A 15264-nucleotide genomic window follows, 5' to 3' on the forward strand; every position below is an offset into this window, starting at 1 on the left:
CTCTTTCTACCTCTTTGTAAATAAAAGCTATTGAAAGTCATTTTGACTTGAGTTATAATATTTTAAATCAACGACCACCATATTATTTTAGAATTCTCACATATTTAGTCAAACCCTTAATTTAATTCCTTACGGATTCATGTTGTCTTCCTCCCCTCTTTCTTCCCCCAAACCGGAGTGGACAAGCAATTCCACTGGGTATACATGTATCATCACTCAAAGCCTATTTCCATATTATTCATTTTTGTAATAGAGTAATCTTCTAAAACCAAAACCCAAAATCACATATCTATATAAACAAGTGATAAATCATATGTTTCTTCTAAATTTCTACTCCCACATTTCTTTTTCTAGATGTGGGTAGCATTCTTTATCATAAGTCCCTCAGAATTGCCCTGGATCATTGTGTTGCTTTTAGGAGCAAAGTCTATTACATTGATGGTCCCACAATGTTTCATTTATTGTGAATAATGTTCTCCTGGTTCTGTTTATTTCAGTCCACATCTCTTCATGTAGATCTTTCTATTCTTATAGAAATGTGTTGATTCATCATTGCTTATAGCACCATAGTATTCCATGACTATGACATGCCACAATTTGTTCAGCCATTCCCCAATCAAGGGACATCTCCTCATTTTCTAGTTTTTTGCCACCACAAAAAGCGCACCCATAAATATTTTTGTACAAACAGATCCTTTCTCATTTTTTTATTTTTTGGGGATACAAACCTAGAAGTGGTATTGCTGGATCAAAAAGTATACATTCTTTAAAAGCCTTTTAGGCATAATTACTTATTGCTTTCCAGAATGGTTAGATCAATTCAGAACTCCACCAGCAATGCATTAGTATATATTAGTATATATTTTTGCCACATATCCTCCAACATTTCTTATTTTCCTTTACTGTCATATTGGCCACTCTGCTATGTATAAGGTAGTACTTCAGAGTTGTTTTGATGAGCAGTTCTCTAATCAGGAGGAATTTAGAACATTTTTTCATATGATTATTGATAGTTTTTATTTCTTCTTCTGAAAACTGCCTGTTCATATCCTTTGACCATTCATCAATTGAGGAATGACTTGGAATATTATAAATTTGACTTAATTCTTTGTATATTTTAGAAATTAGGCCTATGTTGGAGAATTTTGTTATAATTTTTTTTTCCTAATTTGTTGCTTCCCTTCTAATTTTGGTTGCATTGGTTTTGTTTGTACAAAAACTTTTTAATTAAATATAATCAAAATTACTTTATATCTTATAATGTCTTCTGTCTCTTGCTTGGTCTTACATTCTTCCCTTCACCATAAATATGACAGGTATACTATTACACATTCACTTAATTTACTTAATTTACTTATAATATCACTCTTAATGTTTAAATCATATACTCATTTTGAACTTATCTTGGTATAGGGTGTGAGATATTGATCTAAACTAAATTTTGCCAAGATGTTTTCCAGTTTTCCTAAGAGTTTTTGTCAAATAGTAGGTTCTTATCCCAAAAGCTGAGAATAGTTAGGTATTTTGTTGTTTTTCTTTTAATTTCCCCAATCTTTTTCTTGCCTCTTAATTTTATCTTAAAGGTGGGCTCTGTTTTCATAGTAGAGGGGCACCCTTTTGAACTTCAGTATTTTCTTGTTGTTAAACTCAGATCTAGTTCTGGGTGTCAACAAGTTCCAATATTTACAAGATGGCCTTACAGGATGGCCTTTGGACTGAGAGATGTGGAAGCTGCCTACCACAGTTTATTCAGTCTCTCTCAGGACCTGCTGTTACTTTTCAAGGCCAGGCACTCTGTCTGGGACCAGGAATTTGCAATGGCACTCAAAGCTTTCAAAGGCCTCCCTACACACTTGCATGGATCAGACACACTTGGGGCTTTTGCTGCAGCTTGGAACTTGTGGATGTTGGGATGTTTGCTGTTGAATTAGACAGGGTCTTAGGATTTTGCTTCTGGTTTGGGCCTGGGTACAGATCCTCAAAAAGTGAGGGACAGGGAACACAGGCTCAGTGTTGGCCTGTGCTATTGGTACAACCTTGTTGAGGATTGTACTCCCCTCTGATCCAAGTAAAAGTGACCTCTTCCTACCTTCTCAGTTGTCTTTTATAGACTCACTCTTTCCCTTTGTTGATTTTTGCCACACTAGTATTCCTTTTAAAGCTTTATTTTAAGGTTGGTGGGAGGTTTTCAGAGGAATCAGAACCTCTTGCATCTAACTCTGCCATCTTGGCTCTACCCCCTCCTAAATATTTTATACATTCTATAGTATTTTATATGAAATTTCTATTTTTGATTCTTCCTGCTAGATATATTAATATCATATAGACATGCTAATGATTTCTGAGGATTTATTTTCTATCTAGCAACTTCAAACTTTTGACTTTTTTTGGTAATAGGATTCTTTATATAAACCATCATTTCATCTACAAAAAGTGATGATTTTTATCTTTGTCTATGCTTATTCTTTCAAATTTATTTTTTTATCTAATTGCTATTGCCAACATTTCTACGATAATGTCAGATAGAAGTACCCACAATGCAGATCTTTGTTTTAACATTATTCTTATTGGAAATTATTTTAATTTATCCCAATTACATATAATTTTCATTTTTTTGGTTTCAGATACATACTATTTATCACATTAAGAAAAAGGTTCATTAATTCCTATGTTATATAGTTTTTAGGACAGAAATGAATGTTCTATGTTATCAAAAGCCTTTTTCTACACATAGTTATATAATATTATTTTTTCTTGTTATTAATATGACTAAATAAGTATTCTAATAGCAAACTAATTCCCCATTTTTTAGAATAACTATAATTTAATCATAGTATGTGTACATGTATGTGTATATATACACATATATATGAATACATACATAAGTTGTGACTTATTTACTAATATTTTGACATTTTTAATGAATATTCATCAAAGACATTAGTTTATAGTTTTTTTTTTCTATTTTGATTCTCCCTGGTGTAGGTATCAAAACCATATTGGTGTCATATAAGGTCTTTGAGAGGATTATTTTACTACTTCTCTGCAAACAATTTAAATAATATTAGAATCACTTGTTTTTTCAGTATTTCATAGAATTTATTCATAAATTCAATTAGTCCTTTCCCCTTCTTACTTGGGAGTTCATTTATGGCTTACTAAAATCATTTTTACAGGAATTGAGTTATTTAAATTCTCTATTTATTGTTCTGCTTATCTAGGTGTTTTTATTTTTTGCATTTGTAAATATTTATTTATTTTTACCCAAGTTTTCAGTCTTATTAGCAGATAGCTGGGGAAAATAGTTTATAATAATATCTTTCATTTCTTTTTACATTTTTGAATGTTCTTTTCTTCAATTAAAAAAATTTCCATATTTTTCATTTTTATAAGTGTATAATCTTATAAAACCAAAACCCCAAATCATATACCCAAATGAACAAGTGATAAATCATGTGCCTCTATTTGTATTCTTATGCCAGCAAATCTTTTTCTGGAGATAGATAACATTCTTTTTCATAAATCCCTCAGGATTGTTGTGGATCGTTGTATTACTGTTAGTAGCAAAGTCTATCATGATTGATCATTCCACAATATTGCTGTTACTGTGTACAATGCTTTCTTGGTTCTGCTTATTTCACTCTACATCAGTTGCTGTAGGCCTTTACATCTCTTTGTGAAATTATCTTGTTCCTCATTCATTATAACATAATAGTATTCCATCACCATCATATATAATTTGTTAAGTCATGACCTAATTGAGAGACAATTCTTTGCCAAAACAAAAATACCTGGCTATAAATATTTTTTCACAAACAGGTCCTTTCCTATTTTTTAAAATCTCTTTGGGTCACAGATGCTATAGTGATATTACTGGATAAAAGTGCATGCATTCTTTTATAGCCCTTTGGGCATAATTACTCCAGAATAGTTTGAACAGTTCACAATTCCACTAGGAATGCATGTGTCCCATTTTTGTCACATCCCCTTCAAAATTTATTATTTTCTTTTACTATCATATTGGCCATTCTGTTAAGTGTGAGGTGATACCTCAGAGATCTTTTAATTTGCATTTCTCTAATCAAGAGGGATTTAGAACATTTTTATATGATTATAGATGGCTTTGATTTCATCTTCTGAAAAATGCCTATTAATATCCTATGACCATTTATCATTTGGGGAAAAACTTGGACTTTTATGAATTTGACTTATTATTTATATATTTGAGAAATTAGACCTTAATCCTGGAAATTAGTAATAAAAATGTTTACTCATTTTGTTGCTTCCCTTCTAATCATGGTTGCATTGGTTTTATTTGTACAAATACTTTTAAATTTAATATAATAAAAAGAATTCATTTTATATCTCCTAATGTTCTCTATCTCTTGTTTGGTTATAAATTTTTTCTCTTCTCCACAAATCTGAGGTAAACTGTTTTAAGTTCCACTAATTTACTTATAATATATGACTGATCACATAGTTCAATGGGGATATCATTGGGGATGTTGACTTTAAATGATCACTCTATTACAAATAATAATAATAATATGGAAATAAGTTTTGAACAATGATATAACCCAGTGGAATTGCTTGTTGGCTCTGGGAGGGGGCAAAGGAGGAGGAGAGGGAAAGAACTTGAATTATGTAACCATGGCAAAATATTCTAAATTAAATAAATAAATAAATAAATTTTAAAATAAGAAATGCTTGGAAATCTTCTATTTTATTAAATGACCTTATTTTCCCTTGAAAGAAAATAGTTAGTGTTGATGGATAGATGATTTTTGGTTGTAAACCCAATTTCATTGCCTTATGGAATGTCATATTCCAAGCCTTCCAGTCCTTCAGTGTGGAAGCTGCCAGATCCTGTGTAATACTGACTGGGGCTCCATGACATCTGAATTGTTTCTTTCTGTCTGTTTGCAGTATTTTCTCCTTGGCTTGGGAACTGTTGAACTTGTCTTTAACTCTCCTGGCAGTTGCCATTTGAAGATTTATTGCAGGAGGTGGTGTATGGATTCTATCAATTTCTATTTTTCCCTCTTGTTCAAGAATATCAGGGCAATATTCTTTGATAATTTCTTGTAAGATGATATCTAGGCTTTTTTTTTTGGTCATTACTTTTAGATTGTTCAATAATTCTTAAATTATTTCTCTAGATCTATTTTCCAGTCCAGTTGTTTTTTTAATTAGATTTTTCATAGATTCTTCTACTTTTTCATTCTTTTGATTTTGTTTTATTGTTTCTTGATACCTCATGAAGTCTTTAGCTTCTATTTGTCCAATTCTAACTTTTTAATGACTAAATTTCTTCCATGAGCTTTTGATGCTCCTTTTTTATCTAGTCCATTCTACTTTTCATGCTACTCTTTTCTTCATTGGATTTTTATGCCTCTTTTTCCAATTGACCAATTTTGCTTTTTAGGATGTAATTTTCTTTTTGCATTACTTTCATTTCTTTTCCCTATTTTTCTTCCCATTTTTATTTGACCTGTCTTATTTGACTTTTTTCATTTCCTCTTTGAGTTCTTTCAGAACTTGTCACCAATTCCCATTTTTCTTTAAAATCTTGCATATGATTGCTTGGATCTCACCATCCCTTATTGGTTCTATGCCTTGCTGTTTGTTTCTATAGAAATTTTCAAGGGTTAAATGTTTCCTTTGCTATTTGTTCATTTTCCCAGCTTTTTTGCCTATAGACTGGGAATTGCGAAAGCTACTTGATCCCAGCACTGTGAGTTATTTTGCCCTTTGACTAGATCTTCACTTCAGCAGTGCAAGCTTGAAAGGGTCCAACACTATGGACTGACTTCTGGGCCTCACCGAGGGCTGGTTCCAGGACATAAGACTTCAAGAAGTAGGTCTTTTTGTTGGTGTAGCCTGAATCCTGGGATCCCAATTGTGGCATATTCCCAGGTCTTGAACCTGGTGCAATAGGTGGGGGGTAGTCAGCCAACACTCCTTTGTGTGCCATTTTGCTTCTGTTTCCCCCTTATCCCATGAAAATCAACTCTCTCTGCCTACTTTAGAAGTTATGTTCAGTGTGAGAGTCCCCTCACTCCATCTTGCTGTTGGTTTTTGACTCTTTTCATTTCAAGATACTTGTTAGTGATTGGTTTGGAAAGACTGCCAGAGTAGTTTCAGCTTTCACTGCCACTAATCTGCCATCTTGGTTCTGTTCTTTTCTCATATTTGATACTGGTAAATTGGTTTTCTTCTTTTGAATCAACAAGCTAATGTTTTATCTATTTTTTTAAAACAAAATAATATGCTGTTTACAAAAACAAACTTGAAACATCAAGTCATACAGAGTTAAACTAAGGGTTGGGTGAAAAATCTAATAAGCCATAGCTGAATTAAAAAAAAAAAAGCAGGAGTAGCAATTGCTATTTCAAACGAAATAATAGCAAAAACAGACAATTAAAAGAGTTTTTAAAGGGAAACTACAATTTGCTGAAAGGTACAATAGAAAATGAATTAATTCCAATATTCACAATATATGTATTGAATGGTATAGTATCTAAAAACTTAAATAAAAACTAAATGGAGTATAAGAAAAAAAACAGTAAAACTATAATAGTAGTTGACCTCAGTGTGCCCCTCTCTCAGTCTTTGATAAATCTAATAACAAAATAAATAGGAAAGAGGTTAAGGGCCTAACCTAAATTTTAGAAAAGTTAGCTATCCTAGATCTTGGATGACTGTTCAATAGGAATAGAGAATAACATATATATTTCTCAACTGTACATGGTACATTTAAAAAAAGTTGACAATGTATCAGGACATAAAATCCTAACAATCAAATGTATAAAAGCAAAAATATTAATCATATTTTTTATGGACCATAATTCATTAAAATGATATTACTGGAAAAGCAATAAAAATAAACTGGAGAACAGGTTGATTGTAACAAATTAGTGTGTCAAAGAACAAATTATAGAAAAGAAATTTCATTAAAGATAATAACAACAATGAGAGTATAAAACAAAATTTGGGGGGTTTCAGCCAAAGCAGTTCATGAGGATATTGATATTACAACATAAACAGTTTATGTTGTAATATAAAGATTATTTTTAAAGTATTTTGAAACACTGGGAAACAAAATTCTAGTCAACTAAATGATTAACCAGGTTCTAAAGACCTGATAAAGAATGCTACTTACCACATGATAGAAAAATAATAGACTAAAATGTAGGATAATAAATGTATTTTTAAATGAGATCAACATAAGAATTTTTTCCTTTACTGTACTTAAATAATATGAGGGTTCTATTTATTCTTCCATCCTTCCTTGCTTCCTCCCTTCTATTCTTCTTTCCTTTCTTTCTTCCTTCCTTCCTTCTTCCAGTCTTTCTGTTTTTCCTTGGCTATCTGTCTTTAATCTTCCTATCTTAAATGTTTTCTTAATGCCTTTTCTCTTATATGAGTTGTATCTTAAATGTAAGACTTTAGTTTAATTTTTTTTTAATAGCATTACCTTTTGGAGAGAAGGAGAAACTGGGCAATACCATTTTTGTGGCAAACCCTTACTTTCCATCTTAGAATACTGTGTATTGGTTCTAAGGCAGAAGAGTGGTAAGGGCTAAGCAATGGGGTCAAGTGACTTGTGAAGGGTCACATAGCTAGGAAGTGTCTGAGGCCAGATTTGAACCCAGGACCTCCCATCTTTGGGTCTGGCTCTCAATCCACTGAGCCACCCAGCTGCCCCAAGATAGTGTGCTTTCAGTTCTCATGAACCTCTCCTGAAGCCCAGGGATCTATTCTAAAACCTCCCATTAAGCCTCAACTTCTCTCTTCACAGGATCTTAGACTTAGAGCTGAAAGCCATCTTAGGAGTCCCCTAATCTATTCCTCTTCTCTTTCCCCCATTTTTCAAATGAGGAAGCGGAGGCCCAGAGAGGTTTAATAAATTGTCCGAGGCCATTTTACAGGTAGAAAGCTGCAGAACTGAGATCTGAACCCAATTTCTTCTGACTCCCCAAACCACCCTCTTTCTACTTGCCTATACTACCGTCCTGAGGCCCAGGCCAGGGCTGCCCTATGGAACACTGTGTGCTTCTTCTATCCTGGGAGGCTAGCCCAGGCAGCACAGAACTGCTAGATTTAAGAGGGAACTGGAGACCAACAACCTAACGGAAAAAAATATATATATCCCATTTCTCTTTAATTCTTTCTCTCTTTCAAACACAGCTGGTGCCAAGGCAAACTGGCATAGAGTAAAGCCATCAGGGAAAGATTTTGTTGGTGCCTAATCCACTCCAACATTTATATCCACATGAATTCTCTACCAGTGTCTGTATCCAACACTCTGTCCAGCCTGGTTCCTTGTAAAAAGCCTTGTAAAAAGGAAAGGGGGGATCAAAGGAACTTCCAGTATGTTGTCATGTTACTTTTTCAAAGACCATGGGAAAGGAAAGGAGAGTCGTCAACCATTCCTCTTTGCTGTCTCTGTGCATCTCTGTCCTCTCTGTCTCTCTCTGTCTCTCTCTGTCTCTCTCTCTCTCTCTCTGTCTCTCTGTCTCTCTCTGTCTCTCTCTCTCTGTCTCTCTCTGTCTGTCTGTCTCTCTGTCTGTATCTCTCTCTCTCTGTCTCTCCCTCTCTCTGTCTCTCTGTCTGTCTGTCTGTCTCTCTCTCTCTCTCTCTCTGTCTGTTTCTTTCTGTGAGATTCTTCTCTCTGTCTCTCCTTCCCATTTCTCCTTTCTGCCTCTGTCTGTCTCTCTCACTTTTTATGTCTGTCTGAATGTTGGTCTTTCTCTCTTGCCTGCTCTGTCTCTGTGCAGCGACAGGGCTGCCCAAGGCCTCGCCTTACACAGCCACCGAACATGGTCTCATGTCAGTATTGTAGTCTCATCCCCTACGCTGGGGTCTAAGCAGTCTGACAAGGAGGCCTTTTTTTCTTGGCAGGGCTCTCTGTCAGCGATCTGTCTCTTGTAAGTATTTCCGTGGGAAGGTCTTCCATCTGGAGCTTGGCAGAGAGGGGAACTTTCCTTTGAGGGTTTTTTTTTTTTTCATTCTCCCCCTTTCTCCTCCCTTCCCTCCTTTTCTGCCTCTTTCAGCTCTCTATAAGGTGCGATGTGGAGAGGCCCTGGGCTCTCAGGATTGATTTTAGGGAAGGTCCTTGTGTGTTGCCTTTGGTCAGAATTTCTTTATTTCTCAAAATACTGGAGCCCCCCAGAGCAAGTGACAAAGACACTGGGAGGTCGCGGTGGGACGGGGGTGGCAGGGGGGAAAAGGAGGGGGCTGGCACCCCGGAGGGAGCTGGAGAGAAGCCCCAGAGAAAGAATGCTGTTTGTTTTGCTGTTACCTCCCATCTCAGTGTGCAGCAGGTCACAAGATGTGACAAGACCACGTGCTAATTCCTTCCTTTTCAGTTAATAGAATAACACAGATGGGAAAGTTTACTCTGGGAGCTGACATTCACTTGGAGTGAGATGGAAGGAAGACAGAAGCAGGATATACCTTTTCTCAGCATTCCCCTAACCAGCCTTTCCAGTCACACAGTGACCCTTGGCTGGGTGGCCCTAGCCTTCTCCAGAGGCCTGAAAAACCCTCCGCTCAGAAGTGGACCTTGGGCCTTTGTGACTGAAGATTTTGTCTCTCAGACCTCTCCCCTACCCCAAACAGATAGAGCAGGAACTGCTGAGAAACAAGCTAAGTGAGCAAACGCCTGAGCTGTCTGGTTTTCTGAGGTCCCATAAGAGGAATGCCCTGGCAACAACTGTAAAAATCACCCACATGAGCTTTCTGGGGGTGGGAGAAAGGATATTGAGGAGACTGGGGAGACAGGAGGGAGCAGAGATACAGAAGGAACACCACAAGAATTTCCTGCTCACCATACCACAACCCTCTCTTCCTTTAAATCATTCTGGTAGAGGCCCGCCTTCTTGAGAAAGTCCTTTCTGCAATCTTTCTCCCCTCACATACATGCCACTCTCTAATTCTGTATTTCTGTCTACCTCATGAGCCACGCTGTCTTTTTTTAAACTGGGTTAGACCATAAACTCCTTGAAGGCAGGGGCTAGTACATCTAATCTTAGGAATGGGTCCCATAGCGGAGTTGGGCTAAAGGTCTTTGGTTCAACAGTCATTTGACTCTAGAACCAAGGCCCTGGGGTAGAAAAACTATTCTCACCTTTGTTCCCTTTTTTTTTACCCTTTGTTCCTAGTAATCTTCAGACATTTTTTTAACTATAGCCTCATTCCAACTAGATTTAGAAAGGATCTATCTAGAATATTGAATAAGACTAATGAGAGAAACAGAGAGACAGAGAAAGACAGAAAGGGAAAAAGAGAGAGTGACAGAGTGAGACAGACAGAGACAGAGAGATAAAAGAGAGAGATAGAGACAGACAGGCAGAGAAAGACAGAAAGGGGAAGAGAGAGACAGAAAGTGACAAAGAAAGAGAGAGAGACAGAAACAGAGACAGACAAAGACAGAAACGGAAAAAGAGAAAGAGATAAAGAGAGAGAGAGACAGAAACAGAGACAGAAAGAGAGAGAGAGAGAGAGACAAAGAAAGAGAGACAGAGAGATACCTATATAACATTTATATAGTATTAAATATTTCTAAAGCATTACCTCAATCTAAACTTCAAAATAATTGTGAAGTTGATGCCATTACTATCCCTATTTTATAGAATGAAAAAAATGTGACCAAGAGAGATTAAGTAACTTGCTAGGGCAAGACAGTAGAGACTTTGCTAGTAACTAAGGATTTGAACTCAGATCTTTCTGACTTCAAGTCTAATGCTTTACTCACTTAGGAGCCTACAAGTTTAAAAACCAAAATGACCTGAAGTACCTCTCAACTTTCCTGCTTTTGTAGCAGAGAATCCTGAGGTCCAGGGAAAGAGAAGGGATCTTAGGTGTAGAATATTAAAGATGAAAAGTACTCTACAGATCACGTATCTCTCACTTATTTTAGAGAAGAGAATACTAAGATTCAGAGAAGAAATGTAACCTGAATGATGTTGCACATGATAAAAATGTCCAATTCAGGGATTTGTCTGCTACGCAGTTCCATGTAACTACTTCAGTCTCTTCAAGGAATGCTAAAATCCTAGCAGAGGTACCTTAGAAAACATCTAGTCAAAAAAAAAAAAGGAAAAAAAGAAAAAGAAAGAAAGAAAACATCTAGTCTCTCATTTTTCAGATGAGGAAACTAAGATCTAGAAAAGTTAGATGACTTGTCCAAGGTCATACAACTGGTAAGAGCTGGAGTGTTAAAACTTTGGATTGTAAGCTTCTTAAGGGCAGATACTGTCTTTTTGCTTCTTTCTGTGTCCTTAGTGCTTAGTGCAGTGCCTGGTATATAGTAGGTACTTAATAAATGCTTACTGATTGATTGATTGATTGATTGATTGATTGAAAAGGGGATCTTTTCCATGCCCCAAAAGAGCAGTTAACTCCACATAAAGCAAGCTCTGGCTCTGGCTCCTACATCTGAGGCCTGCCTGTGGATGTGACTATTTCTTGAGCAATATGGCCAATACACCAATGTCCTGATATTTTGAATACATGCTTTTGTAGCTAACATTTACTCCCAGTGATATGGAATATGTGAAGGCATTTTGTCAGCTGGATCTTAAAATGACTGAAAAGCCTACCCCCATGCTCACAGTCTGTCAGTAGAAGAAGAAATGGACTCTTGCCTAAGCTGGCAGTTTCCCAGAGGACAGGAGGCTGCCCCAGCCTCCCCCAGCCTTCAGGCTCAGGGTGACCTTTACACAGTCCAGTGACCCAGGATTCTCTCTGAGTTCTCTCTCCATGACACTCTCACATTGCTCATAGCAAAAAGTCCCAGCATTTCGTGAAACCTGTTGCGTGCCAATGATTAAGTATTTCTAAGTGTTTTAATATGGTTTTCATATTTGAGAATATTAATGCAGAACAGAGACTAACATTTCTCCTGGAGCAGAGACCTTTATGGTTTTAAGACCTAAAATCACATCACTATGTCTGTCTGCCCATGAAAACCAGGCTGGTATTATGGAGAGTTTCAACAAGCCACCTCCAGTCTGAACTGCAGCAATGAATTACAAAACCTTAACATAAAATTTAAAGTGCCTAATTTGATCATTAAATGAGCAATTAAACTTCATACATCATTATCACTCCTTCCTGCTAACTTCTGCCTCCTAATGACAATCTCCCGTATACCCCTCACCCTGTTATAATATACCCCACAGCAGCCAGAGAGAGCTTCAGATTTCTTCTGGGACTGGAGTGGTGGGGAGAGTGATTGAGAGGAGGAGGTGAGAGAAAATACCAAGACAAGGATTATTTCTACTAGGTTATATGCTGTCCAATTGTTTGGGGTTGGAGTTTTTAAGGTTATTATTATTATTATTATTATTATTATTATTATTATTATTTATGTGGAGTTTAAAAATTTGCAAAATGCTTTAAAAGCATTATATTACTTGATCCCTAAAAGAAACATGGGAGTCACCATACTACAGGGATTATAATCATCATTTTACAGATGGGAAACTATAGCTTATTGTGGTTAAATGATTTGCTTAGGGTCACATTGCTAATTAAGCATCAGGAGCTGGATTTAAAATGGGAGAATCTCCAAGAGGGCCATAAAGAAGGTAACAGGAACTAGGGGGAAGAGAGTAAAATCCACACTAGAAAGGAAATTCCATATTACATAGACCCCATTGTGGGGATGAGTTTTTCCTCAAACATCAAAAGTCAACATGGCTCCCAAAGCCTAGAACAGATTTTTCACAGGAATGATGGAGGCTGTTTTCACATGTATCTGGCTGGAGGCAAAAATTGTTTTTATGGAAATCGAATATTTTCATTCCAAGAGAATGGCAAAACACATCCTTGAGGGGGCGATGTAGTAATTAAATATGAAGTGATCTGGGCAAATTCGTGATGATGGGCACATTGATGTTAGACTCCTTGCACCCTTGATCTTCAGTCCCATTTTTTTTCCTTATTGCCTGGTGGCAACAAGCTAGCACTTAGCCTAGAGTCAGGAAGACCTAAATTCAAATTCAAATCTGGATTCAAACACTTGCTAGTTTTGTGGCCCTGAACAAGTCATTTACTCCCTGTCTGCTTCAGTTTCCTCATATATAAACTGGTATACTAATACCACCTACTTCCCAAGATGGCTGTGAGGTTCACATAAAATATTTCTAAAGTTCTTAGCACAGCACATGGCACACAGTAGGTATTTAATAGGTACTTGTTTCCCCTCTTCTTGGGGTTTAAAATATCGCCTTCTGACTATCTCTTCTCTTGACCCAAGACATTCCCATACAAGTTTGGACAGTGGCCCATGCTCCTTATCCTCATTCTGTACTAATTCTCCATTAATACTAGTGAGTCCTGTGTAGCCCCTCAGGGCCCTGTTGATAAGACGACAAATTGTGGGTTAATCCTTCAGTAGTAAAACTTATGGTGGCGGTTTTCAGCATTTATGAGGCCAGGAAGATGGGGGAACTACTTGGGGTAGAGGAATCTTTCTAATATCTGTCCAAATAACCCTAGTTGTGGAAAGCCCCAGGGAATCCATTAGAGGCCTTCAGTTTTTCTTCCCCCCTTTTCCTCGACTCTCCACCAAACAGACCCAGAGGAGAGAAATTAATGTTTTAATCCTCTCTCCTTTGAAAAACTCCTACAAAAGGAAAACCTGTGATCCAGGGATGAACTTGATTATCTGTGGAGGAAAGACCAATCAACTCAGCTTTCTTAACCTTTGTTAATGAATAAAGGAATGAAGAATGAAAATGGGATTTGTTTGCTGTATTGTTTTGCTTTAATCAATTTGCTAACTGAGCTCCCTTTTTCCCATTTCTACATAATTTTAATACTATGGTGATGGGGTTCAGTTCAAGAACAGTAAGACTGCATCCATAGAAAATTATCTAGCAGGTGAAGTGTTTTTGTTTTTTATTTTGTTTTGGTTTTGGTATTGAAACTTATGCCTAAAGCATAGGAGTATTGTAGTCTATACTCATTCCCTGTGCAGTTAGTGATTCCCACCTTGGGTTGAAATTATTTTGCATTAATTTCAGATTTATTTCTGTATGTATTGTTTACCCTGAATAGGACACAATTTTTCAATTTTTTTATATCCCTTGATACATAAAAGGAATTTGGTAAACACTTGCTAGATTGAACTGAATTGGAATAGGGGCTATGGTGAAATCATGGATTGTTTGAAATTGTGTAGAAATATGGTTTATTGCGTTTGATGACTGAAGAAATAAAAAGGTCAATAAAACAATAGTTCTTATCCTCATGGAGCTTAAAATCTAATATAGAAATGAGAGACAAATAGGTGTGGTTTAGGTTTCAGATTCTGATTCTGGCATCAACTGATGTGTGATTTTTTAAAATAACCTTTAACTTTCTGCCTTGGAACCAATACATATTATTGAACCTAGGACCTCCAATCTTTAGGCCTGGCTTTCAATCCCCTGAACTACCCAGCTGCCACCCAATGTGTGATTTCTGAATGATTCGTATCATTTATCTTTTCATACAAGTTTGAGCTCTGGATTGACCACTTTTTTTCCCAAGTAAGTCTGAATTGGAGGCACTTCAGATTAACAATCAATTCTAGGATGTCTACACTTTGTAAAAGGATTTACTTTGTTGAACAATTTCCATATATTTTGTTCTAAATGACAACAGTTTTCACAAATTCCCAATTTACAAATAACTCACAAGGGAACTAGACCCATACTTTGTGTCTATTATCTTGGACCTTAGAATGTAGCTATCAGGGTTTGGATTGCAAAGTTCTGAAAGGGTCCTGCTCATCTTGGAGATTTGAAATCCACAAGTCTTATTAACAAGACATGAACAGTGTCCTGGACCCAATTTTTTTTAAACATTTATTAATATTCATTTTTAACATATTTACATGCTTCATGCCCCTACTTTCCCCTTCACCCCCCGCTGTCCCCCTACCCATGACCGACGCACATTTCCACTGGTTGTAACATGTGTCCTTGTTCAGGGCCTATTTCCAAATTGTTGGTAGTTGCATTGGTGTGGTAGTTTCGAGTCCACATCCCCAATCATGTCCACCCCAACCCATACGTTCAAGCAGTTGCTTTTCTTCTGTGTTTCCTCTCTTGCAGTCCTTCCTCTGAATGTGGGTATCATTCTTTACCATAAATCCCTCAGAGCTGTCCTGGGTCATTGCATTGTTGCTGGTACAGAAGTCCATTACATTCTATTTTACCATAGTATATCAGTCTCTGTGTACAATGTTCTTCTGGCTCTGCTCCTTTC

This window comes from Gracilinanus agilis, chromosome 2, assembly GCF_016433145.1.
Source record: "Gracilinanus agilis isolate LMUSP501 chromosome 2, AgileGrace, whole genome shotgun sequence".
In the NCBI taxonomy this organism is placed as follows: Eukaryota; Metazoa; Chordata; class Mammalia; order Didelphimorphia; family Didelphidae; genus Gracilinanus; species Gracilinanus agilis.